At 44.3% G+C, this 27,188-nt stretch overlaps 1 protein-coding gene and 1 non-coding gene across 4 annotated transcripts in view; one reads left to right on the forward strand and one right to left on the reverse strand.

Moving 5' to 3' along the window:
- Window positions 1-27,188, reverse strand: part of LOC123774751 (major facilitator superfamily domain-containing protein 12) — a 92,858-nt gene that overhangs the window by 35,403 nt on the left and 30,267 nt on the right. The gene's annotated exons all lie outside the window — the stretch shown is intronic.
- TRNAK-UUU (transfer RNA lysine (anticodon UUU)) lies at window positions 18,194-18,266 on the forward strand. Its single transcript has one exon. It is a non-coding gene; the product is annotated as a tRNA-Lys (tRNA).

A 27,188-nucleotide genomic window follows, 5' to 3' on the forward strand; every position in this document is an offset into this window, starting at 1 on the left:
GGAACAACACGAGGAGAAACATCAGAAATACGAACGGAGAGAGAATCCTGTAGGCGAGATAACAGGACAGAAAGAGGGAGGTGGTGAAGAGGAACAGGAACCGCAGGAGGGGTAAAAGTTAAAGCACGACAGAGGCGAGAGGAAGGATGTTGCAAGGACCGCGCAAGATAGCGAAGACAGTAGCGATCATGGCGGTCCTGGAGAGACAGGAAGCCAGTGTCAACATACAAGCTAAGGATGGGAGTCGAACGAAAGGCACCAGAACTGAGGCGCAACCCAGTATGGTGCAAAGCATCAAGACGGCGAAGAGTAGAAGGAGAAGCAGACGAGTAAGCAGGGCAACCATAATCGAGCTTAGACAGGACGAGAGAGGAATGTAAAGCAAGGAGAGTGCGCCTATCTGCCCCCCAAGAAGTATGGGACAAGACCCGAAGGAGGGTAAGGGCCTTAGAGCACTCAACACGGAGGTAAGAGATATGGGGAGACCAAGACAAACGAGTGTCAAGGAATAACCCCAAAAGCTTCGCGGAATCTTTGTATTCAAGGGGATGACCATAAAGTGACAAAGAGGGACGAAGAACAACCCGTTTCCGCGTAAAAGTCATGGCACAAGTCTTAGAAGTAGAGAACTTGAAGCCATGACCTGTGGCCCAAGACGACACGGCATCAATTGCAAGTTGAAGCCGGCGTTGAAGGAGAGGCGAATCATCACCCTGACAACAAAGGGTAAGATCATCGACATAGAGAGCGGAGAAGACACCAGAAGGAAGAGAGGAAAGAAGACCATTGAGGGCAACAAGAAAAAGAGTAGTGCTCAGAACACTACCCTGGGGCACACCTTCGTATTGCTGAAAAGAGGGAGAGAGAGCGGTACCAAGGCGCACCCGAAAGGAACGACGAGAGAGGAAGCTGCGGAGAAAGAGAGGGAGATGACCACGAAGGCCAAAAGAATGAAGTTGAGATAGGATGTGATAACGCCAAGTGGTGTCGTAAGCCTTTTCTAGGTCAAAAAGGACGGCAACAACGGAGGTCTTCGCAGCAAAAGCAGTACGAATATAGACCTCCAAGTTCACCAGGACATCTGTCGTGCTGCGGCACTTGCGGAAACCAAATTGAGAAGGGGAGAGGAGGTGATGGTGTTCCAGGAACCACATCAGACGAACGTTAACCATACGTTCAAAGAGTTTGCAGACACAACTTGTGAGAGCAATAGGGCGAAAGTCCTTAGGGGAAGTACCCAGAGACCCCGGTTTGCGAACAGGGAGGACAACGGCATCGAGCCAGTCCTCAGGGACTGACGACGACTCCCAGATCCGATTATACAGACTCAGTAAATACTGAGACGTGCTCGGAGGGAGATGGCGAAGCATCTCATAATGAATACCATCGGAGCCCGCCGCCGTAGAACCGCAGAGGGCCAGGGCAGAACGAAGTTCAGAGAGAGAGAAGGGATCATTATAGGGAAGCTGAAGATGAGTGCAGAAATCTAAAGGACGAGACTCAAGGACAGGTTTACGAAGAAGGAAAGATTGGGGAAGATGAAGACCAGAGCTAACAGAAGAAAAATGGGAACCCAGTTCGGAAGCGACCTGCAACGGGTCCGCCACAAGAGTATCATGGAGGTGAAGGACCGGTGAAACATCGGGAACGAACTTACCCGCTATCTTGCGGATACGCTTCCAGATCTGGGCCAGAGGGGTCTCGGACGTAATTGTTGAGACATAAGATGCCCAACATTCACGTTTAGCCGTACGGATGGCCCTACGGGCCACCGCACTCGCTTTCCGAAAGAAAAGAAAAGAATCGGTCGTCTGCCTACGGCGGTGCCTCTTCCAGGCTGCACGCTTACAGCGGACAGCCCGAGCACAGTCCGCATTCCACCAGGGAACGCACTTCCGTGGACCCCGAGAGGAAGAGCGAGGAATAGAGCGGAGGGCAGCGTTGAAGACAGTGTCATGAAAAAGGAGGAGAGCGCGAGAGAGAGGCAGAAGGGAGAGGTCAGGGAGAGCAGCACTGAGGGTAAATAGGGTCCAGTCTGCCTTAGCAAACTGCCACCTAGGGAAAGAGAGGGAAGGGCGAAAAGAGAAAAAGGAAACAAGGATGGGGAAATGATCACTTCCATGGAGGTCATCAAGAACCTGCCACGTGAAATCTAAGTAAAGAGAAGAAGAGCAGAGAGAAAGATCAAGACAAGAAAGGGTGCGAGTCCGAGAGTCCAAATGAGTGGGCTCACCAGAATTCAGAAGAGACAGGGAAGAAGAGAGGAGAAACGGCTCAAGGAGGCGACCCCGGGTATTCGTCAGAACGTCACCCCAAAGAGAATGACGACAATTGAAGTCACCCAGCAGGAGCACAGGCTCCGGCAAGGAGTCCAGGAGGTGTTTCAAATCAGGAAGAGAGAGCGGGACACTCGGGGGGAGATAAATGGAACAAACTGTGTACCATTTCCCCACAAAGATACGAGCAGCAGAACAATGGAGAGGCGAAGGAAAAAGTAAAGGAACAAAGGGAACATCAGCCCGAATCAAAAGAGCAGAAGAACTAGAAGCCCCAGCAATGGCTGGGGGGGGGGGGAGAGAAAGGAATAGCCACGAAAACGACCAGGACGAGCACCAAGCATTGGCTCCTGGAGACAGACACAAAGGGGCGAAAACCGCGAAATCAGAAGTTGGAGTTCGAGGAAATTGGCGTAATAACCTCGAACGTTCCATTGAAGAATGGACAACGACGAGAAGAGAAAGGACAAAAACAGAGAACAAGGAAGAAACAAAGGCGAAAGAGCAACAGAGCACGTTAAAGAATATCAGGGTCGGGATCAGGGTCAGCAAAGTCAGGGTTAGGGGGCATGGGTAAACTGAGCAAAGACGGAGGGAAGGAAACGGGAGAACAGAGCAGAGGTGGGCGGGCAGGGTCTGGAGGAGGAGGAGGAAGAGGAGGAGACAACGGAGAGGAGCCGTCAAGGACAGCAGCAGGAGGAGGGGGAGTAGAAAGAGGGGAGCGCACCCCAGCAAGAGCAGCAACCGAAAGGGAAGCAGGGGCCAAAGAAACCGCCATAGCAGGAACAGGGGGCGCAAGCACTGAAACGGGAGGGGAAGGAGCAACAGAGCCAGAAGGAGGAGCTGAGGAAGAAAGCGAAGCCTTCTTACCCGCCGGGGAAGAGGAAGGAGAGGAGCCAGGCTTACGCTTCTGACTTAAAGAGACCGGTGTCCCAGCAACTACGTACCGGGCAACGGATTCCAGTGTCTCAACAGAAGCCGAACGAGAGCACACACGACGGCCGTTAGGAGAGCGATGGACATCCGCCCGCACCGACAGGCGGTGGGGAGAGCCAATAGATGGAGGAAGAGGATGGGAAGGAGGATCGGAGGGGGACGAGGAAGAAGACACAGAAGACACGACAGACCGGGTAGAAGGAAGGGGAACCCCAGACAGAGGACCAGGAGGAGGATCCTTCGGGAGAGAACCCAAAGGAACAGAGGAGGGGGCAGTGGGCGCATCAGGGTCCAAGGCCCGGAAACGGTTGTGAGTCTGAGGAAGGCGGGAAGGACGAGGAGAGGAAGAGCGCAACACGCGAGCATAAGAGATATTAGCATAAGGCGGGAGCCGGCGAACCTGGCGCCTCGCCTCAGGAAAAGATAAACGCTCCCGGTGCTTCAGGTTGAGGACGGCTGCCTCAAGCTTGTAATGGACACACGCACGGGAGAAGGTAGGATGGGCCTCACCGCAGTTGAGGCAACGAGCCTGGGGAGAAGTGCACTCCGACTTAGAGTGACCTTCGCCACCACACAAAGGACAGAGAGAGACAGTCCCGGAGCAGCGGAGGGCACCATGCCCAAACCTCCAGCACTTGTTGCAGAGCCGAGGAGAAGGAATGTACTCCTGGACAGAGCACCTGGCACCAGCAAGAATGACAGAGGGTGGAAGGGTCCTACCATCAAAGGTAATCTTCACAACCCGGAGGGGTTGACGGCGACTACCACGAGGGGGACGAGTAAACGTGTCCACTGTTACCTATCGTACGTTATGGCTCGTGATCCTACAGCAGCCAACTTTAATTACGTCTAGGGATACGACACAACTACCGTTCTCAATAGCGAATCACCAGTATAACCCCTTGATAAGTAATGAGCACAAAAATAAATCTTCCTAGGACTGAAGAATAGATAAAACAATTTATTATAATTATATTCAAAACAGTATAATATAAAAACACAGATGGTAAAGTTAACTTATAGAATATATGTTAGTATTGTCATGGCACGTAATATATAATAGTAACTATGGCAATAAATGAATGTAATAGACTTATCTCCCATATGTTACTCTCCTAGTCCTGTATCAGCTACTGAACTCTCGCTCTGTCGCCACCCACATTCTCACCTCCCGTCTGCCTCATCCCAGGATGAGGGATGGAAACTAAGGACTTTTTAATATTTTAAACTAATTGAACAACCACTTGTTCTCAAAACACATAAGAATGCAATTTACATATAATGGTTGCTTACAAAATATATAAGTACAATGACACCTGTTTAATTACAGTATATAAAACATTTTCTAACTAAAATAAAGTGACATCTGGAACTCCCAAACTGAACAGGTCCAGCTTTCCCGTATCAATCAAGTAATAGACGTGTGCAGAGACAACCGCGCTCTTGTCCACTGACGCTGCCACACCATACGACAATTTACCAAAAACACAATGTGTGTACATATACATGAAATGATAAAATAAAATAATATTTATTTTAAATTTATATACGTATTCTGCTAGGAGTACGTAACATCCACCTGGAGAATAGAATGGCCCTGGGCAGCGAGGATATGGCGAATATCGTCGTGGAAGTCGCGCAGGTCCCGAACACCGGTTGCAACATGGGGCGGGAGCAAAATAGTGCCAACACTGGCATTCAATTGAGCGTTCTTCGAGACCCGAACGGGGGTCTCGCCAAGGCAGGATAAGGCAGCCAAGCGGGAAGCAGCATCCTGAGAAGGAGCAGCAACGACACGTGTACCGAGACGAGTGGGGTTGAAAGTAATGGAGGCATCCACGGAATCAATGAGATGTCGATGAAGGGAGAAATCGTCAGGAGGCGCAGAATCAAGAGGGAGGAGATCAAAATATTTGGCCCACGAAGCGGGACCAAACAAGGCTTGATAGGTAGCAGAACTGGAAGGAATCGAGCGAGGGCGGCCGTGACGAGGACGGCGGTGAGAACCCCCAGAGAGAGAGGGGTTAAAAGGCGCAGTAGTTACAACTAGAGAAGGAGCCGCGCCAGGGGACGAGGTAGTCACCACTGGGGGCTTGGGGCTCGACCCAACCACAGAGGAGGGAGGGGAGCCAGGGGAAGGAGTCAGAGAGGCCAAAGGAGGAGCAAGGTCGGGGCCCAATGCAGCGGAGGCTACAGAGCCCGGTCTTCCAATACGGACCGACTCGGGGGCTCGGTCGCCCACCCCACGAGCCTGAAAAGGTAAGCCAGAAGCAGCCGAAACAGGGGTTATCATCTTGACGAAATTAAGAATTCACTCACGAATGTGCCCCCACACCCACCATGGAGCCACAATTAGAGGCAGGACACCCAACAAGAAGCTATCGCCGATCTTGTCGGGGCCTCCTAGGGGTGCGTCGTGAGTATACGCCCCACAAACGCCACCTTAAGAAACCGACAGTCCGTCGAGATCGGGTTCAGTGACGAAGTGGGGATTGACAATAAAAGGTTCCCCTCGCTCTCGACGTCGGGTACCGCAGTTCTACGGGTGCATGAGTATGCCTCCTCAAGCACCCGGGCGTCAAAATAGAATAAGTCCATGGAAGAACCAGAACGAGCAAAAGGTCGGCAGGAAACGGCAAGCAGATAGGAGAAGAGGGGGGAGAAAAACGAAACAGAAGGAAAAGGAAAAGGTGCCCAGCAGAATTGGAGAGGACGGCAGCAGGAGCACAAGGCTAGAAAAGGACAGAGGACTGTCCTAAGGAGCATCACACTCCAGCAGCCGCGCACGAAGCCCCCACACGGCGACAACGAGCTGAGCGGGGAGGGGGCAACCACTCCCAAGACATCTCTTCCTCTTGGACTCCCAGGTCCAAGCACGAGTATTTGTAGTTTAAAAGTCAACTGTATGGATGGGTGAACTTTTCCTGACCTTTTTATTTTAAGATACGTAGCAGCTAAATCTAGTGGTTGTTTATCAGTTGTGTTTGCGTGACGAGGTGTGTGCTTGCGTCTGACCTTGGCTGCACTGATAGGCGAGCAGCAGCACTCTCGTCATCCTGCATTTGTGTATTAATTTAAGAAACTGTGGTGCTGGTTTAAGTTTCGTTCCCGGGGCATAAAATTAAAGATAATTTGCCCTTGAATATGGTTCTATCAGTCTCTGACATTCCCCAACTTACTGAACTAACTTTTTTATAATCTTCCTAAAGTTATTTTATCAGCGTGAGTATGAGAAGTTCATATCGCTGAAGTTCAGTGTCAGCATATTTTGCACTCTCCACGAAAATAGCTCAAAAAACCTTAAAAACGTGTATTAACTTTTGCTTAGCTAAATGAATTGTGGGGTTCAGTCCATGAGCCCATTATGTGCCTCTGTAAACCTTTCCACTACCGCCCACAAGATGGGTATGGGGTGCATAATAAATGAACTAAACTAACTAACTAACTTTTTTGTACATTTATAACTAAGTACGGAATTGTACTCACACTGTATGTCCAATATTCTAGTTTTGATGTGAGGATAGGCTGCCGTGTTGCCTGCAGGAGCCGTAGTTGCCTGCACTCTGACAGTTGCAGCGTCAACTTACTGTGTGTAGCAAAAGTCAACCCATTCTCCAGAGATGGCAGCTCCTGTAGTTACTTTAGGTAGAAGATACACAATATGTTGTACCAAGCTGTGTTCTCAAGATGCCACAACAGACAGAGAACGGTGTACTGATGGTAACCGATGGACATATAGAAAACGTGGTTGTTTGTGAGCCGCTGTAATGTATTGGATAACATATTTTGTCAGTTGCGGTTTTGATGTCAAACTTCGGTATATTATTAGAGAGGGCAAGTTGCACAACCCTCAAAGGGTCCTCGTTTTGTACACATCGAATTCTAAAGAGTATAACAAAAACTTAGACTAACCATAAACCTAACCTAGTATGCCTAGGCCTAAATATGCAATTCTAGGCCTAACATTATAAATATTAAGCCTAATTTAGTAAATGTATGTACTATTCTAGACCTAGACGAAGATAGCTTTGGTTCTTGCCTTCTTTATCTGTCCCGCTACAGAATTAATAGTTCAAAACGTACTGTTTTTGAGGTTCAACAGTCCATATCTTGTTACGTTCTAGCCGCAGTTGCTACAGGTAATTCTTGGATAAGTTGAAAACCAACTTATTCAACAATTAATTAATAAGAATTAATTAATTAACTGTATTGAACCTATTACAGTTTTTACAAGGTATTTTGTAAATGACAGAATTACCACCACGAGGACTGTATTGAACTAATAGTTTATAACAGTATTTCCGTAATTAAACAATACATGTATATCAAAAAGTTTCAAGGCCTTGACAATATTTTTGAACCCAGAAAAATGTGGTAAATATATAACAATTTTTGGCCGAATTTTCTCACTGCATATATTATTATAATATGTACGCGTGCTTTGCTACGGTAAACTTAAAAAAAAATAAAACTCAGTGGGCAACAAAGCTTGAGATCAATAGAATCAATATTCTTAAACTCTTCATCCAAGAAGTCTGGGCAAACAACTTGAACTCTTAGACACAGAGGAAAACAATAATTGTTTCACATTGTATCTATGCCCTGAGAAATAATAAACATAAAATAAATTATTCGTAAGTTTTCTGTAAACACGAAACTTTAGTGAAAAATCTTCCCTATGAATAAGTATATATAAAAATGGCAAACATTTATCAATTTCAGTCTCTATAGTAAATTTTATAAAGGTGATTTGATCATTACGTTTAGCTAAACATTCGTCCGAATTGTTATTCAGACAGACAGATTTCGTCTGTCTGCTTCTCTCTAATCTCTTTTTATTGGGACTAGGCTGTTGTGTGGCAGTGTCCAGGACGGCACACGTGTTTGGTGCGTGAGAGTCGTGACGCGGTACATTGGACAGACTCCCCAGTGACGGGCTTTGCTCTCTCTCTGTCTTTATCTATCTTTAGTTCTGTCTCTGTTTAGTTTTTCTCTTTATCTTTCCCTCTTTATCTCCCTTTGTCTTTATCTTTCTAATTTTTTTCGTTCTTTATCTATTTATTATCTCAACTGAGATTCTTCGTTTACTGGTGTTCAACCACTTGGGCTGGACGGTAGAGCGACGGTCTCGCTTCATGCAGGTCGGCGTTCAATCCCCGACCATCCAAGTGGTTGGGTACTTTTCCTTCCCCCCTTCCGTCCCATCCCAAATCTTCATCCTAACCCCTTCCAAGTGCTATACAGTCGTAATTGGTTGACGCTTTCCCCTGATAATTCCCTTCCCCATTGATTACTGGTGCGTCATTCTCTAGGCCTGGACACATGTTCAGACCACGTGGTAGATCTGGACACATGTTCAGACCACGTGGTAGATCTGGACACATGTTCAGACCACGTGGTAGATCTGGACACATGTTCAGACCACGTGGTAGATCTGGACACATGTTAATTCAAACTACGTGTCACTGATGGCCGTGTCCAAGAAGTTCTATCCGTGACGACACATGGCCACTTCAACGTTTCTGCGACCCTCTGTGGCCAGAGTATGATGAGAAAATTTGTGTAAAGAAAGTCTACTCAAGATCAGTACGAAATGTTTTAGGATATGGTTAGAAAAATAAGTCACTTTTTAATTTTTTGTTCCTAGAGGCTCATCGAGCCGTTGGAGCCTCACTTGATTGTGAGCAATAGGACCAACCCCGATCCGCTCATTTTAGCCACTTACCCAACAACAATTACTGTGCGAAGTTGGGTGAGGCTAGCCCCTTCCGGCTGGCTTTCATCTACGGACATACATACATTGTTTTTTAATAGATCCAGCTTAATTTTCTATAAGATCCCTGGCAAACTATAGTATCACCCACGATATTAGATTTATGAGTTCTCTATTCACTTATGTATCTCGTCATGGAATCGCCAAAAAACTTAAGACGTGATCTGTGGTTTTAAGTCTGGTTGGTGACTGTTGCTATGCCAGTACCCTGGGCCACAGTAATCAATGACTCGCCCACCACCAGGTCACAGGTCCATTTGTCACCACCAGCAACACCCAACCACGAGAGGGTTACGCACTTTATGTGCCATCATCGGATTGGAGAATATCTTGATAACTACAGCTTCCACTTTTCCCTGATCACCTACCGTCCCCTGATCACCGACCGTCCCCTGATCACCCACCGTTCCCTGGTGGTGCCCACTACAACCTCTGCTGATCACAGGCCATGTTGCTAATGACAGTTTAGATCTGGCACGACTTGTCAGAGTTGGAATGGCGTCCTGCACGTCCTTCTGGGAACTCGGGCAGGCCGCGGCGTCACTCCTTGGCCCTGGACGCCTCTCACTCTCCGGACGGCGCCCACCTGTCATGTTTCCTGAAGAGTGGCCGGTCACGGCGCTCTAGGACAGTTATGGCGCCAGCGCCTCGGACTTACAGCTACGGCATGGTGGCAGGACCTTGGACTTACAGCTACGCCATGATCATCACATCCCCACAGTAGTTAACACCCTGATCATGTTTATCACGTATATTCATCACCCCTGCACAGCATGTAAACAATACTCCCCCCCTTCCCTGACTACCCAGGGCACGGTCCTGGCCGGCAGCAGCAGGAGCCACACTACCCAGGGCACGGTCCTGGCCGGCAGCAGCAGGAGCCACACTACCCAGGGCACGGACCTGGCCGGCAGCAGCAGGAGCCACACTACCCAGGGCACGGTCCTGGCCGGCAGCAGCAGGAGCCACACTACCCAGGGCACGGACCTGGCCGGCAGCAGCAGGAGCCACACTACCCAGGGCACGGTCCTGGCCGGCAGCAGCAGGAGCCACACTACCCAGGGCACGGTCCTGGCCGGCAGCAGCAGGAGCCACACTACCCAGGGCACGGTCCTGGCCGGCAGCAGCAGGAGCCACACTACCCAGGGCACGGTCCTGGCCGGCAGCAGCAGGAGCCACACTACCCAGGGCACGGTCCTGGCCGGCAGCAGCAGGAGCCACACTACCCAGGGCACGGTCCTGGTGGCCTCACGAGACCTTCATAACGCTGACCTTCCCCCTAAGTCACGCACGACCTTTTTCCTTTATTTTTTGTAAATATCTGAGAGCAATAATGGCGGGCAGGCGCGTGGGGCGCTCTTCCCAGAACCGCTCTCGAGTACGGCCTTCTCTGTAGGGGGGTGGGGGGGGGGCCTACATTATCCAGAACTTCTTATTTTGTTTTTTGTTTTAATGTCGCTTTTCTGCAGGGAGATAAGCCAGTGACATGAACACACGTGATGCACGCATGATGGGGAACTCATTGTAATAATATGAACAATATACGTCACGCGGGCTGCTGCTGCGTCGTTACCGCTGGTGACGAGGCGTTATATAAATTGTGCTTCATCAAGCGCGTTTTCGCATCGCTCACTCGGGCAAATCTGTGCAAACATCGTTGATGTAACAGTCCGTCGACGTTAATAATGGTGAGTCTCTCTTTAGTTGACGGTGGCTGACACTTGTGGGTCGTCCTGACCGTTGTGTCGTGTTGACGGCGGTGGCTGGCACAATGGGGTAAGGATAGGGGGACGTAAATAGGGACGAAGCATATACAAAACATATATTTACGTCCACTCTCCTCCCCCCCCTATTTATGCCTTCTTCCTTTACAATGTACTCCTCACCTTTTTGTTTTATGTACCTGACTTCCCTAATGGTATAAATCCAATAGGCCCAGCACTGTCCCTCAGGCCACCAAGTTAAAAAGGTTAAATATCCCAGAGGGAATTCACAGGGAAATAGCAGTTTGGTTATATAGACTACGTCTGGGTTACAGATGCAATTGGGAGATTGGTGAACCCAGACAGAGAGAATGCATCTTCTGCCAAACAATCACATAAAAGCCACTACTTCACTATCTCCTGGAATGTGAAGCAACCAACGACCTTAGAAGAGTTTTAAGAGTCCCTGAATCTTTCAGTAACCACCCTGAAGCCATTAACACGGCCACTCTTCTGGTCAAAAAAGGTGTCCAGCAGCTGGAGACCCTCATAAATACTGTCAAGCAGTATCCTCTCCCGCGAAAACAGCCTGAGGAATAAATGTGACTTGACCACACTGTATACATTTACTGAACAAAAATTTTTACCACTAACGAGCCCGTGCCACCTCTTGGGTGGCTTAATCTTCATCAATCAATCATCACTGTCCCTCAGTTACAGCCCCGCTCCTTGTGTCAGGTAAGTCCACTATGGGCTCACCATGCCCGTGCTACTTGGAACTTTTGTTCCGAGTACCTGAATCTAATACCACCACACTGTCCCTTTAAGTTACAACCCCGCTCCTGAGCCAAGTAAGCCCATTACGGGGTCACCATAGCCCGTGCTACTTGGAACTTTATGTTCCGAGTAGCTGAATCTAAAATACTGTCCCTTCACTTGAGAATAAACCACGTAGGCTCGAAACGTTGTGTCAATTTATAATAAGTGTAATATATTCTCCAGTTAATTATTTGTTTTTCTTCACCTCGATCAAAGATGACATTTGGAGAAATCCTCTTCCAAGAGCAAGATGCAAGAGCATTAGTCAGAGGGATAGAAGCCCTGAACAAGAAAATAATCAGTACAGAATATGCAGTCATATTCAATGAAACATGTATAAATGAAAACTTGCTGCCAGTATACACCAATATATGCGAATATTATAATTATATATATATATATATATATATATATATATATATATATATATATATATATATATATATATATATATATGTGGCATTAGAGGATATTAATAGGGTATTAATAGGGTATTAAAATTATCTACTCATGAGAAACTCTCCAGACACGAAACAGAACGCTTTAAAAGAGACTAACGTCGTCTATGCCTTCAAATGCCCACTTGGGGACTGTAAGCTCCAAAAAACCCAGTATATAGGCAAGACAACAACATCTCTTTCTAGGCGTTTAACGATGCATAAACAACAGGGCTCCATTAAGGAACATATAATCTCTTCCCATAACCAAACCATCGCCAGAGAAATCCTAGTAAACAACACAGAAATCATCGATAGATACAGCGATAGCAGGCGGCTAGACGTTTGCGAGGCACTACACATCAAGAAGTCAACACCAGCAATCAACAGCCAATTATTGCACAACTATATTCTACCCACCTCAAGACTCCGCTCCAATATAGAAGCATCAAGAAATATGGACCAATAGGCTTTCTACAAACACTTCTATTCAATATCCATTGTTTCGTGTTCTGTCTTGTGTTGATACTTTTAATACCCTATTAATATCCTCTAATGCCACATCATCCTTCCCACCTTACTCAAATGTAATGCCACATCACCCTTCCCACCTCACTCAAATGTAGATATATATATATATATATATATATATATATATATATATATATATATATATATATATATATATATATATATATATATATACGAACAAGCCTGAATGGTCCCCAGGACTATATGCGACTGAAAACTCATTACCCTAGAAGGATTCGAACCCAGACAGCCAGGAGCACTATGCACCATGGCGTACCTGGTTCTTTAACCACTAGACCAGCACGACCCTACAAAAATCTTGATAGTCGTGAGACTATTTATCCAAGATCCGAGAGCGCTAGGTGGTCAACTCGGGCATAGATATTTCATCGAATCACCTCACTTGGTGGGGCCACGTGAGCAACACAAATGTGAACAAGCTTGAATGGTCCCCAAGTCAATATGCAACTGAAAACTCCACACACCCCAGAAGGTGTGGAGTTATATATAGAGTTATATATATAAGGACCCCTACAACGTCCTTGTGGGGTCCTGAGTGACGAGGCGAAGACTTCCACATCTCAACCCGTTAACAGTACACAGAGTACGTTGTGAGGACAATGACAGCGTTAATCTCGGTGACTGATAAACAATGTTGGCTTTGAGCGTAATATCTACTGTACACGGTGACCTTGGAGTCAGTGTGGGTGGTCATTAGGACCCCTTGAGGGAGCCGCAGTGACACGCCCTCACACACTCCTCAGCAATGTCTTAGTTACAAATAAAATATTTACATTAAAACGTTTAAATTGTTCATTGTTGTCAGGAATATATGCTTGTGGAAGAGGTAAGAAAGTTTAGCAACTTGATGACTGGACATTAAATTGTATCAAGAATTTCATTAAAACTTGAAGCTTCCCCAGAAGTGAGAGGAGTTCTTAGACAACAGTGAAAGATACTCATGTAGAAATGAAAACTGACCAGTTCAAATAAAATTTGTCAAGCCCAGTATGAACTTCATTGGAACTTGTGTTCCCCAACTAGCGACCCTCATCATTAAGGAGAGTTTAACGAAACCTTGACAGTCCCTCTTAGTCAGGCTGTGACCAATACACAAACAAGACCCATGCGTGACTCACCAGACCTAAATCATCGTTACCTAACAGAGAAACGCAAGACGGCGAACCATGGACTGTTCTCCCAGTCCAACGTCCTCGAGAAGGGGTACACGGTTAGCTAAGAATACGCAGACCAACGCTCTTGAATATCTTGATGGAAAGTCTGGTGAAGGCCAAGCTGCCGCCTCACACAAGACGGACCGGTGACCTCGTGCTCACACCATGTGTAGAGGTCATGCCCTGCCACAAGCACACTGGGCCCGCAACACCATAGTACACACGTGTTAAGAACTAACCTTAAAACATCTATAGAAAAAGCAAAATCCTACTACAGTGCAAGTTGCAACGTTCAAATACAACTCTAACCATCCTAAATGTAGAACTGGTCTAGGTAACAAGAATGTTAATAGAAGGAAAAAACGGCCAGAAGACTTAACTTAGCAGTTATGTCCGGACACTAGACAGCCCTGGACACAACACACTAAGGACTTTTCACACTCAGGTAACCAGACCCATTCTTGACTAGGCGTATGTCGCCTCGGTGCTCATTAGTCCTAAAAGGAAGACTTAACTCTACAACATAGAGCCATGAAGAGCATCACAGTAGCATCACTAACCGGACGAAAAAATAACATTTATAACGAGAAATAAGCCTGGACTCGCTTACAGCTACGGCACAAGCTGAGAGCATCACTAACAGTCAAGATGTTCACAAATGAAACGAGGCATATTTTAAGACACGAAGGACATTGACGATCTAAACTTACCCAATAAGCTTGAGAAGTGGACGACCGCTCCACCAAGCACCACCCAAGATCTTACAGATGAACCATCATTAACTATACAAGTAACAACCCTCGGGGCGCCCTCAATCAGTCATAAAACTCCTTACAATGTGTGGCTCAGTTGTTGTGCCAATAATCTTACAGATCTGAATGTGTCTTTAATCCTGATAAAATTGTTAACTAGATTATACACAAAGAAATCACAATGGCGTGATATATCAATGAGAAAATCACTCTAAGGCAATGTGACTTCAGTCGGCATTCTGGTGATTCTCAGACACCGGCTTATACTCCGAAGGCCTATCAACCCGGAACTCTACTGAATTCACTAAGAGGTTCAGCTGGATGTCCTAACCAGTGCCAAACAGGCAAGATTTTACGATACACTATTAAGAATAATTATTCTCATTCCAGATTCAGGTAAGACAGGAGAAATCATGACATCTAACATCCTGCTAATGTAACATAATAGAGAGAATGGTGTGGAAAATATTCACTAAGGTGCTAAGTAATTAGTATTCTTTAAACCAAAAATTTATATAATCTAATCTTTTACAATAATTTAATACTTCATTTATAAAGAAACAAACAAATTATGATATAATCTGACGGCGAAATACCGTCTACGAGAGAAAATACACTCATGACGTCACACCATAGCAGTCAAGATAGCCACCAACATCAATTTGATAACAGATTAAATCTATTGTTTGATGTAAATCAGATCAACTCCTTGTTAACTAGTTAAGCAAAGTATTAACGGGATATTATTTATCGTTGACTAATAAGGCGTTCGACGCCCCCAATAATCATTAAACAATATAGTTTCTGACTCAGAGGGAAGGCGTCATGGACTCGCGGGTCCGACGCCATCATTGGGAGATCTACACGCGTCGACACTCGCATGTAAACTGCTCTTTATGAAGCTCAGCTGTACTTGCAGCTATTCTAAACCCACAAGAACTAAAATACGGCCTTTCCCGCGTCACACTCCATAAAGTTGTGCGCCTACTCCGCCTACAGAATCGCTGACAGCAGTTGTGAGGCATAATAACAAATTAACCGGTAAGTAAGTTTACTTTATAGCGAAGACAGTAAAATGAATATCACATAATTGTGTTCCTGCTGATGTTAAAAATAAACCTTACCGGCTGGAGGTGGTGGAGTGTGTCAGTACACGGGTCTGGGTGAGGGCGCTGGTCCATGCTCGTGTCTGCCCAGTGTCACGCCACACCGCGCCACCCTACACTTGGCCTCATTAATAATACTAATTCGATCATCCAGCTATTAATCTTAAACTAAACTAAACAATATTTGAAATAGACTCTGGTTTACATTTCACTTGGATTTAAGACAAGAGTACTAAATGTAATACCTGAATCAAACTTAAGCCAAAGTTCTACAATAGGCTTGATGATTCAAATTCCTATCAAATAAACATAATTAAACTAACCCAAGATTTTGTGTGGGAGACAAAGTATTCTCTACACATTCTACCACAAGCAACAAACTAAATTTTCCCACAAATTTCCCTTACACATACATATACTGTATGTATAACCTAGCTTCCAGTCACCCGACACAATGAATTAATTATAAATGGTTCTCTGCCTTTTTAGGGGCTAAATGACGTTCAACCGCTGCCAGACGGACGTGGATTGAAGGCTACGTTCCTGCAGTTGAAGTAACCACCTGGTTATCAACTTGTGTTGATCCCGAGGGCGTACATTACATAGAAAGTAGTATAATACAGCATGAATTAATGGGGTCAAAGATTATCTAATTAATTAAATGAACAGCTGATTACGTTTTTGACAGACAATAACAATAATATTTTCAATTACATGAATTCACACGTAAACCTTTTGATCAGGGAACATCCCAAGGTGGTGTATTGGGAACAAGAAAAACATGAGCATTGAGGTAACTGCAGAAAGCCTATTGGCAGCTTCGATTTATGTCCACCCAAATTCATTCCTGTATTTGTCACATATAAGCTTGAAACAATATACCAATCCTTCTTGAATCTCTTTTCATATGAATAGTTTATAATTCCCGAGGCTAACATTGTCATCTATCTCTGTACTGTTTGAAGGGAAATTTTATAAATTCTGCAGAATAGACAAAAATTTGAACTACATAATCTAAATGGGCCCTAACAAGGCCAAAATAAATCCGAAGAATGATATTAAATGTGTTATTTATACTTATATTTTTATTTATTTATACTTTTTGTGTTGGCCTTATCGCTTTTGAACCTGTAGAAGGTTATTAAGGCATCACAGTAGCTCATTGACCAACCAGCAAGTATACTTTAGTCCTGAACATAGTCTAGGACTAAAGTATACTCCAGTACGACACCGCTCAGTGTGTATATATATATATCCCTGTCCTTTTATATATTTCTTGTTGCTAACGCTTCTTGAAATAAATCTCGATATTCTATTTGCGTTATTCCATACAACTATTGATAGATTTTTTTAATTTAAGCTGGCTACTAATCATGACCCCCCAAATTTGTCTTGCATTCAGTCTTCGCAATTTCAACATTGTCCAGGAGCTATCATGCGACTCTCATCATTAGTTCAGAACCCTTTTTTGTTTATAATAAGCCGCACCTGCCATTTTTTCGTCCATTCTGAAAGCATGGTCGTCTGTATGGATCTTTTGTCTTCTTAATTTACTTCTCGCCATTATTTTGCATTGTCTACGAATTTGCAAATGTTGCTTTTCAATCTTGTGTAAATCGCTTATATTTACAGAGCAGAGGCAGCAGAGTCCGTAGACCCTTACAATTGTCTCCTACTCGTATGATAACATATATGATAACTATGCTTTCTTTGAACAAACCAAGCTGTAATGAGTTAGTTGATCTATGGGACAAATTACTGGGTAACATAATAGATGTGGAATTTCTTGATAGTTTTAGGCATACAGTAGGTTAGAGCTCTTCCTGTCTGCCGCTCAGTATTTTTTTTGGGGGGGGGGTATGGATATTCCTGCGCGGGTTCTAAGCCTCTGGCTGGCCCACAAACCACTCAGTAGTGCGTAACTTAACGATATTTAAATTCGTTGTAAAAATGACAAATTAAAACAATTTCAGTAATGGCATGATGAGTGCCAAGTGTTGGGTGACTCCCACATGGGAGTTGAGTTGACACAACTGGTTTCCCGCGGATCAACACAGTCCGCTTGTTAAAACCCACACAAGGAATTGCGTTCCGCCTTGTTTGGTTGCTGTGTGAAGCTCTAGGTTGAAACATTTCTTGGAGTAATTTGCATCTGAACTTTGATCACATTACCTGATGTGAAATTAATAATTATAATTGGATTTTTGGGTTGTATTGTTAATGAATGTATTGAATTTAATATCATGGAAGAAATCCGTAAGAATTAAGAATATATATATATATTTATAACAGTATACAGTAATCTCTGACCTTATTTTTTCAGTAATCTTAACATCTATTCTTAGCTACATAAATGTTATTACATCTACCTTTCACTACACGAACGAATATTCAATAACATAATAATAACCTCGCTGGATCAAGGTTTGGTGAATGCTGCGGTAACGATTGATACGGTTAATGCAGCTGTAGCCTCAGGTGGTAACGAGTGATACGGTTAATGCAGCTGTAGCCTCAGATGGTAACGAGTGATACGGTTAATGCAGCTGTAGCCTCGGGTGGTAACGAGTGATACGGTTAATGCAGCTGTAGCCTCAGATGGTAACGAGTGATACGGTTAATGCAGTTGTAGCCTAGCTCAGTTGAGGCTGAGTTGATGTTGGTTGGGACACTATCGTAGGGAGCGCCCGGATAGCTCAGTCGGTAGAGCATTAGGCTTTTAACCTAAGGGTCCAGGGTTCGAGTCCCTGTTCGGGCTACATTCTAAAGCTTGAAGTAACTCATCCCTTAGAGTGTATTTATATCTCAATAAACTTATTTCAATTTCAACCATCGTAGGAGTAGTGAGGCGGGAGACAAAGCTGTAGAGACTGCAGGTATAGCTACGGACTTTCTGATCGAATTTATCTTGACGTATCTTTACCGGTTGAGCTTTTCATTGATGTCACCGATAGTGTGATTGTTTCTACACGCTGTGCCACAGCTTCATCTCACGCTTCTGTATCCTCCACACCTCTGTGTTCATGAAGCGGGCCACACCTTGGCCCTCTTCACAACCACACCCTCGGTCCGGTAGCCTGGTACACGCATAGTTACACAGTATATTATTATTCTGGAAACACACATTGCGTAGGTTACAGAGGTTGTAGTCAAGATACACTGATAACATATTGTTTACAAGATTATACAGCATATAATCACAACTATTACGCGTGATGTTATTATTATGACTTTCTCTTGTGCATTCAGTATATTGTACCGAAATTTTGTGCCAAATGGAATATAAATATACAGTCATTTATGAATAAAATGATTGATGGTACACAAGATGATACATACACAGAGTTTCGGCCAGACTTTCACATATGTGAACGCTCTTCCACTGAAACGTTGTAGATTGATGCGCGAAGCATTCGTCTATTGCCCTGTAGACCTACACACTATACATGTTCAAGCCTACACGATTGATAACATTAGTACTGGGATGACAAGAAAAGTTGCACTCAGGTGGTGACGATGTTATGTAGTGACTGTACATTTTAAGGAGCCATAGATAACCGTTATCAGCCCTCACTGGTTATAACCACTCTTATCATAACAGTTAAGGTTCTGTTTGATAGTCATTGAATTCTTGAGTATTTCCCGCGGGCTTCTGTATCCTCCACACCTATGTGGTCATGAAGCGGGCCACACCCTGGCCCTCTTCACAACCACACCCTGCCCCTCTTCACAACCACACCCTGCCCCTCTTCACAACCACACCCTAGCTGTCCTCTTTAACGCATATCATCCTCCTTGTCACATACCATTTTCTTTATCACTATTTATCATTTAAGATTCTTTTTATTACATAGCATTCTCTTTACCACATAATACTCTTTACCACATACCATCCTCTATCATAATTGGTGTTACAATTAACTTGTGTGTTTATGCAAGTGTGTCCTATATTTCAGGCTCGTGTTTTCTCCGTTAAATGTGACTGACTTAATGAAAACGAACTGTTGATCTCTTGCCGTGGACTAGTGTAGTGGACTAGTGTAGAGGACTAGTGTAGTGGACTAGTGTAGAGGACTAGTGTAGTGGACTAGTGTAGAGGACTAGTGTAGTGGACTAGTGTAGAGGACTAGTGTAGTGGACTAGTGTAGTGGACTAGTGTAGAGGACTAGTGTAGTGGACTAGTGTAGAGGACTAGTGTAGTGGACTAGTGTAGAGGACTAGTGTAGAGGACTAGTGTAGAGGACTAGTGTAGAGGACTAGTGTAGAGGACTAGTGTAGAGGACTAGTGTAGAGGACTAGTGTAGTGGACTAGTGTAGAGGACTAGTGTAGTGGACTAGTGTAGAGGACTAGTGTAGTGGACTAGTGTAGAGGACTAGTGTAGTGGACTAGTGTAGTGGACTAGTGTAGAGGACTAGTGTAGTGGACTAGTGTAGAGGACTAGTGTAGTGGACTAGTGTAGAGGACTAGTGTAGAGGACTAGTGTAGAGGACTAGTGTAGAGGACTAGTGTAGAGGACTAGTGTAGAGGACTAGTGTAGAGGACTAGTGTAGTGGACTAGTGTAGAGGACTAGTGTAGTGGACTAGTGTAGAGGACTAGTGTAGTGGACTAGTGTAGAGGACTAGTGTAGAGGACTAGTGTAGTGGACTAGTGTAGAGGACTAGTGTAGTGGACTAGTGTAGAGGACTAGTGTCGTTGAGGGTTGATTTATTGGGGAAATGACTCCCGACTTTCAACGCTTATAACAATTTGTTCGTGGTCTGGCGGTCATAGCACTGGTTATATCAGTGTCTGTGATGCACCTGGTTTTCTAAGGTTCGAGTCCTTCACAGGGGAAGAGTTCTTGGTGTTACAGTTAACTTGTGTGTTTATGCAAGTGTGTCATGTATGTATGATTATATATATATATATATATATATATATATATATATATATATATATATATATATATATATATATATATATATATATATATACATATATAACTGAAAACTCACACCCCAGAAGTGACTCGAACCCATACTCCCACAACTGGTATGTACAGGGACGCCTTAATCCGCTTGACCATCACGACCGGACATAAGGAAGTGATAGCCGAGGCTATTTGAACCACTTCCCCGCCGGCACTCGGATGGTAATCTTGGGCATAGCATTTTATCAAATCACCTCATTCTTTGGGGCACACGTGAGGAACACAAATGCAAACAAGCCTGAATGGTCCCCAGGACTATATACAACTGAAAACTCACACCCCAGAAGTGACTCGAACCCATACTCCCACAACTGGTATGTACAGGGACGCCTTAATCCGCTTGACCATCACGACCGGACATAAGGAAGTGATAGCCGAGGCTATTTGAACCACTTCCCCGCCGGCACTCGGATGGTAATCTTGGGCATAGCATTTTATCAAATCACCTCATTCTTTGGGGCACACGTGAGGAACACAAATGCAAACAAGCCTGAATGGTCCCCAGGACTATATACAACTGAAAACTCACACCCCAGAAGTGACTCGAACCCATACTCCCACAACTGGTATGTACAGGGACGCCTTAATCCGCTTGACCATCACGACCGGACATAAGGAAGTGATAGCCGAGGCTATTTGAACCACTTCCCCGCCGGCACTCGGATGGTAATCTTGGGCATAGCATTTTATCAAATCACCTCATTCTTTGGGGCACACGTGAGGAACACAAATGCAAACAAGCCTGAATGGTCCCCAGGACTATATACAACTGAAAACTCACACCCCAGAAGTGACTCGAACCCATACTCCCACAACTGGTATGTACAGGGACGCCTTAATCCGCTTGACCATCACGACCGGACATAAGGAAGTGATAGCCGAGGCTATTTGAACCACTTCCCCGCCGGCACTCGGATGGTAATCTTGGGCATAGCATTTTATCAAATCACCTCATTCTTTGGGGCACACGTGAGGAACACAAATGCAAACAAGCCTGAATGGTCCCCAGGACTATATACAACTGAAAACTCACACCCCAGAAGTGACTCGAACCCATACTCCCACAACTGGTATGTACAGGGACGCCTTAATCCGCTTGACCATCACGACCGGACATAAGGAAGTGATAGCCGAGGCTATTTGAACCACTTCCCCGTCGGCACTCGGATGGTAATCTTGGGCATAGCATTTTATCAAATCACCTCATTCTTTGGGGCACACGTGAGGAACACAAATGCAAACAAGCCTGAATGGTCCCAGGACTATATACAACTGAAAACTCACACCCCAGAAGTGACTCGAACCCATACTCCCACAACTGGTATGTACAGGGACGCCTTAATCCGCTTGACCATCACGACCGGACATAAGGAAGTGATAGCCGAGGCTATTTGAACCACTTCCCCGCCGGCACTCGGATGGTAATCTTGGGCATAGCATTTTATCAAATCACCTCATTCTTTGGGGCACACGTGAGGAACACAAATGCAAACAAGCCTGAATGGTCCCCAGGACTATATACAACTGAAAACTCACACCCCAGAAGTGACTCGAACCCATACTCCCACAACTGGTATGTACAGGGACGCCTTAATCCGCTTGACCATCACGACCGGACATAAGGAAGTGATAGCCGAGGCTATTTGAACCACTTCCCCGCCGGCACTCGGATGGTAATCTTGGGCATAGCATTTTATCAAATCACCTCATTCTTTGGGGCACACGTGAGGAACACAAATGCAAACAAGCCTGAATGGTCCCCAGGACTATATACAACTGAAAACTCACACCCCAGAAGTGACTCGAACCCATACTCCCACAACTGGTATGTACAGGGACGCCTTAATCCGCTTGACCATCACGACCGGACATAAGGAAGTGATAGCCGAGGCTATTTGAACCACTTCCCCGCCGGCACTCGGATGGTAATCTTGGGCATAGCATTTTATCAAATCACCTCATTCTTTGGGGCACACGTGAGGAACACAAATGCAAACAAGCCTGAATGGTCCCCAGGACTATATACAACTGAAAACTCACACCCCAGAAGTGACTCGAACCCATACTCCCACAACTGGTATGTACAGGGACGCCTTAATCCGCTTGACCATCACGACCGGACATAAGGAAGTGATAGCCGAGGCTATTTGAACCACTTCCCCGCCGGCACTCGGATGGTAATCTTGGGCATAGCATTTTATCAAATCACCTCATTCATTTGCATTTGTGTTCCTCACGTGTGCCCCAAAGAATGAGGTGATTTGATAAAATGCTATGCCCAAGATTACCATCCGAGTGCCGGCGGGGAAGTGGTTCAAATAGCCTCGGCTATCACTTCCTTATGTCCGGTCGTGATGGTCAAGCGGATTAAGGCGTCCCTGTACATACCAGTTGTGGGAGTATGGGTTCGAGTCACTTCTGGGGTGTGAGTTTTCAGTTGTATATAGTCCTGGGGACCATTCAGGCTTGTTTGCATTTGTGTTCCTCACGTGTGCCCCAAAGAATGAGGTGATTTGATAAAATGCTATGCCCAAGATTACCATCCGAGTGCCGGCGGGGAAGTGGTTCAAATAGCCTCGGCTATCACTTCCTTATGTCCGGTCGTGATGGTCAAGCGGATTAAGGCGTCCCTGTACATACCAGTTGTGGGAGTATGGGTTCGAGTCACTTCTGGGGTGTGAGTTTTCAGTTGTATATAGTCCTGGGGACCATTCAGGCTTGTTTGCATTTGTGTTCCTCACGTGTGCCCCAAAGAATGAGGTGATTTGATAAAATGCTATGCCCAAGATTACCATCCGAGTGCCGGCGGGGAAGTGGTTCAAATAGCCTCGGCTATCACTTCCTTATGTCCGGTCGTGATGGTCAAGCGGATTAAGGCGTCCCTGTACATACCAGTTGTGGGAGTATGGGTTCGAGTCACTTCTGGGGTGTGAGTTTTCAGTTGTATATAGTCCTGGGGACCATTCAGGCTTGTTTGCATATATATATATATATATATATATATATATATATAATATATATATTAGTATATTTTGGTAGCAGTCTTTCTTGTAGACATATATTATTAAATATGACCGAAAAAGTAAGATTAATAATTCTAACACGAATTTTCTCAATCTTCCGTACATTTCTTTTCACTGTTGGAGGTAAATCAAAAATCAATTCTCCAAAATTCATTTTTATTTCTAGTCTGACGCGACACGAGCGCGTTTCGTAAAACTTATTACATTTTCAAAGACTTTAGTTCACAAATACACAACTGAATAGAACTTACGCATCTCCGATTATATATCTACCTTTGAGTGAGGTGGAAGGGGTGATGTGGCATTAACACAAGACAGAACAAGATGTGGCATTAATAGGGTATTAATTTCATCAACACAAGACAGAACACGAAACAATGGATATTGAATAGAAGTGTTTGTAGAAAGCCTATTGGTCCATATTTCTTGATGCTTCTATATTGGAGCGGAGTCTTGAGGTGGGTAGAATATAGTTGTGCAATAATTGGCTGTTGATTGCTGGTGTTGACTTCTTGATGTGTAGTGCCTCGCAAACGTCAAGCCGCCTGCTATCGCTGTATCTATCGATGATTTCTGTGTTGTTTACTAGGATTTCTCTGGCGATGGTTTGGTTGTGGGAAGAGATTATATGTTCCTTAATGGAGCCCTGTTGCTTATGCATCGTTAAACGCCTAGAAAGAGATGTTGTTGTCTTGCCTATATACTGGGTTTTTTGGAGCTTACAGTCCCCAAGAGGGCATTTGAAGGCATAGACGACGTTAGTCTCTTTTAAAGCGTTCTGTTTTGTGTCTGGAGAGTTTCTCATGAGTAGCCTGGCCGTTTTTCTGGTTTTATAGTAAATCGTCAGTTGTATCCTCTGATTTTTGTCTGTAGGGATAACGTTTCTATTAACAATATCTTTCAGGACCCTTTCCTCCGTTTTATATATATATATATATATATATATATATATATATATATATATATATATATATATATATATATATATATAACCGAAATCTCCACATCCAAGAAGGATTCGAACCCAGAAAGCCAGGAGCAAAATGCACCTTGGCTTATCAACTGCTTTAGCCGCTAGACCACAACTGATTGTACAAAAGTGTTGGTAGTCGTGCACTATTTCTCCAATTGGATAACAGTCGTGGATTATTTCAATTGGATATAAATAGGAGCAAAAAGGGTGTACAGGCCAAAAGGCTTACTACAGTTTCATTTATTCTTCCCATGAGAATATGTGCACAAAATGAGTGGTGGAGCCAACGTTGTGTTCTTGTACCTGGCGGAGTCCTCCCTCACCCTTGACCAGACCTCAACACATATCAAATAATATATGACCGCAATATACATACATAAAAGTCATATATTTAGTTTGATATATACTCGTTTCTGGACTAAATCGTTGTCCTTGACCGACTGGCACCCATCTACCGGATTTGGCCCATAATTAATATATAACCCTTCCAGCTTCCTACACCAACCCTGAGTGGATAGTTCACCTGGCAGCTTGGTCCCAGCAACAAGGGACAGTTGCCTTGTCTCATATTGCCCTTCTTAGGAGTAATCTCCGCCGCACAGTGAAAGTTAGAGTGTCCCGCCAGTGTGCCACAGAGCTACGGCAGCTGTCTCCACAGAGATAGTCAGAGGCTGGTATTCCCGTCTCTATCATAAGAGAGAGACAACCGCCGCGACCTTCCGTCAAGCCCATGGGAGAAGCTGTCACTACCCGGGCTGTTCTCACCGTGTAGCTGCACAACACTTTTTCACTACTTTTTTTTTTTTTAACCCGAAGTCGTGGGATTCCCACCTTTTCTCAAAATAATAGTAAAAGGGCTTAATTCATTTTAGCCGGCCTTTCCAAGCTTTATTAATTACTTATACAACAACCAATCCACGGGTCGTTGACGGAGCTGTATGTCTTAAAAGTAAAATAAAAACGATATTTCCTAAAACAAAATTATATATTAAGAATTTGCACATAATTAAGCTCAGGTTAAGTTAGATAATGTGATATTGTAGTTACAGTGGTGTAGTGGTAAGACGCTCGCCTGGCGTTTCGCGAGCGCTTTGTCCTAGGTTCGAATCCTGGCTAGGGAGGATTTACTGGGTGCAAATCCTTAACAGTAGTCTCTGTTTACCCAACAGTAAAATGGGTGCCTGGTTGTTAAACGATTTGGCGGCTTGTATTCCTGGAATATTAAGATTAAGGGTATGCCCGAAACGCTATGCTAGCTAGTGGCTGTACAAGAATGTAACCTTACACAGTGCCTTATACATTCTTGTATAAATAAATAAATAAATAAATAAATGTGACTAATTATAGTATAAACTAGCACAGGGAGACCATATGTAATTGAGAGCAGTTGTGTAATGATTCCCTCACGCAGTCACGTGGCTGGCAGAGGTCGGGATAAAGATACAACTTGCTCTCATTCACTGTAAATAATTTAATTAAATAAACACTTTATCGTCCTATGTTTTCGTATCATTCTGCTCAAATTCTGCTCAAATCATACAACACTTCATTGCTACTTGCTAAGTCTGGAAAGCCACACACAATCAGTGAGGAACTCTTTCTACCCATACGATTCCTCTCTGCAATAGTACAGTGCAAATTAAGACGCATAGATGAAATGGCAAAAAACGTTCTAAATATTTTGTGCAGCTTACTAAGGTTAATAGAATTTGCAAACATGGTTAAATGAGTTAACTTTGCGGGGTAATGTGTCTTTGCACCTCATTTATGTGTGCAATATACAACATGAAAATTTGATCGGATTGTTATTTACAATGCAACTTGAAACAGATATTGAACGAGAGTCGGTGTACAGCGTAGTTCAGCAGTTCTTAAAAGAAAATAATTAACCGTTTACTACCATATAAACTGTTTACTACCATATAAACTGTTTACTGCCATATAAACCGTTCACTAGCATATACATGCATGTGTAACTGGGGAGTCTGTGGAGGACGGGCTGGCTGGATCACCTACGTCACTCGTCGCTATCGTGGCTCTGTTGGTTATTTAAGAGAGAAGTGTTGCTAATATCTTCCTCGTTCATTGGCGTTATTCATCAACATGTGGTTACAACAGATGTTAGTGAGGGCATCATTACAGAGTGTCAGTACCGCAGGTACTAACATTAATGTCCACGCTCTCACTGATCCACTGATACGGAAACTGTGTTGAGAATGGTGAAAATTGTGAATGTTTTCTAATTCATGTTTATGTTTCTTGGCTGTCAAAAGGCAACTGTTTAAGATGCTTTTAAGAACCTCACGACATAATAGTCGAGTTTTTTTTTTAACGCAGATCCTTAGTGATAAACTTAAGAAAGATTAGACACGATATTGATTATTTATCAGAAGTATTTGCTAAGTTTATTGAAATAAAGGCTAATAATCTCTTCGTTTATTTAAAAATTGAAACTTTTCAAGCACAATATAGACCATCGTGATATGCACCAATTTCTGAGCTTATCAACAAAAAACAAAACTGGGCTACATGACGAAGATTTACGTGTTTATTATGACCACTTGCTTATGTTGCACAAAGATGTGTGTGAGAGCTTCTGTTGTTAGAGACTCCACACTGTATCATAAGTCCATTTTCAGGTCTTGAAGAAGTTAAAGTAAAGGAGGAACTAACTGAGCAGCAAAATGACAATGGCTAAAAATGTCGGACTGGA

The sequence above is a fragment of the Procambarus clarkii genome, chromosome 68, assembly GCF_040958095.1.
Source record: "Procambarus clarkii isolate CNS0578487 chromosome 68, FALCON_Pclarkii_2.0, whole genome shotgun sequence".
Classification (NCBI taxonomy): domain Eukaryota; kingdom Metazoa; phylum Arthropoda; class Malacostraca; order Decapoda; family Cambaridae; genus Procambarus; species Procambarus clarkii.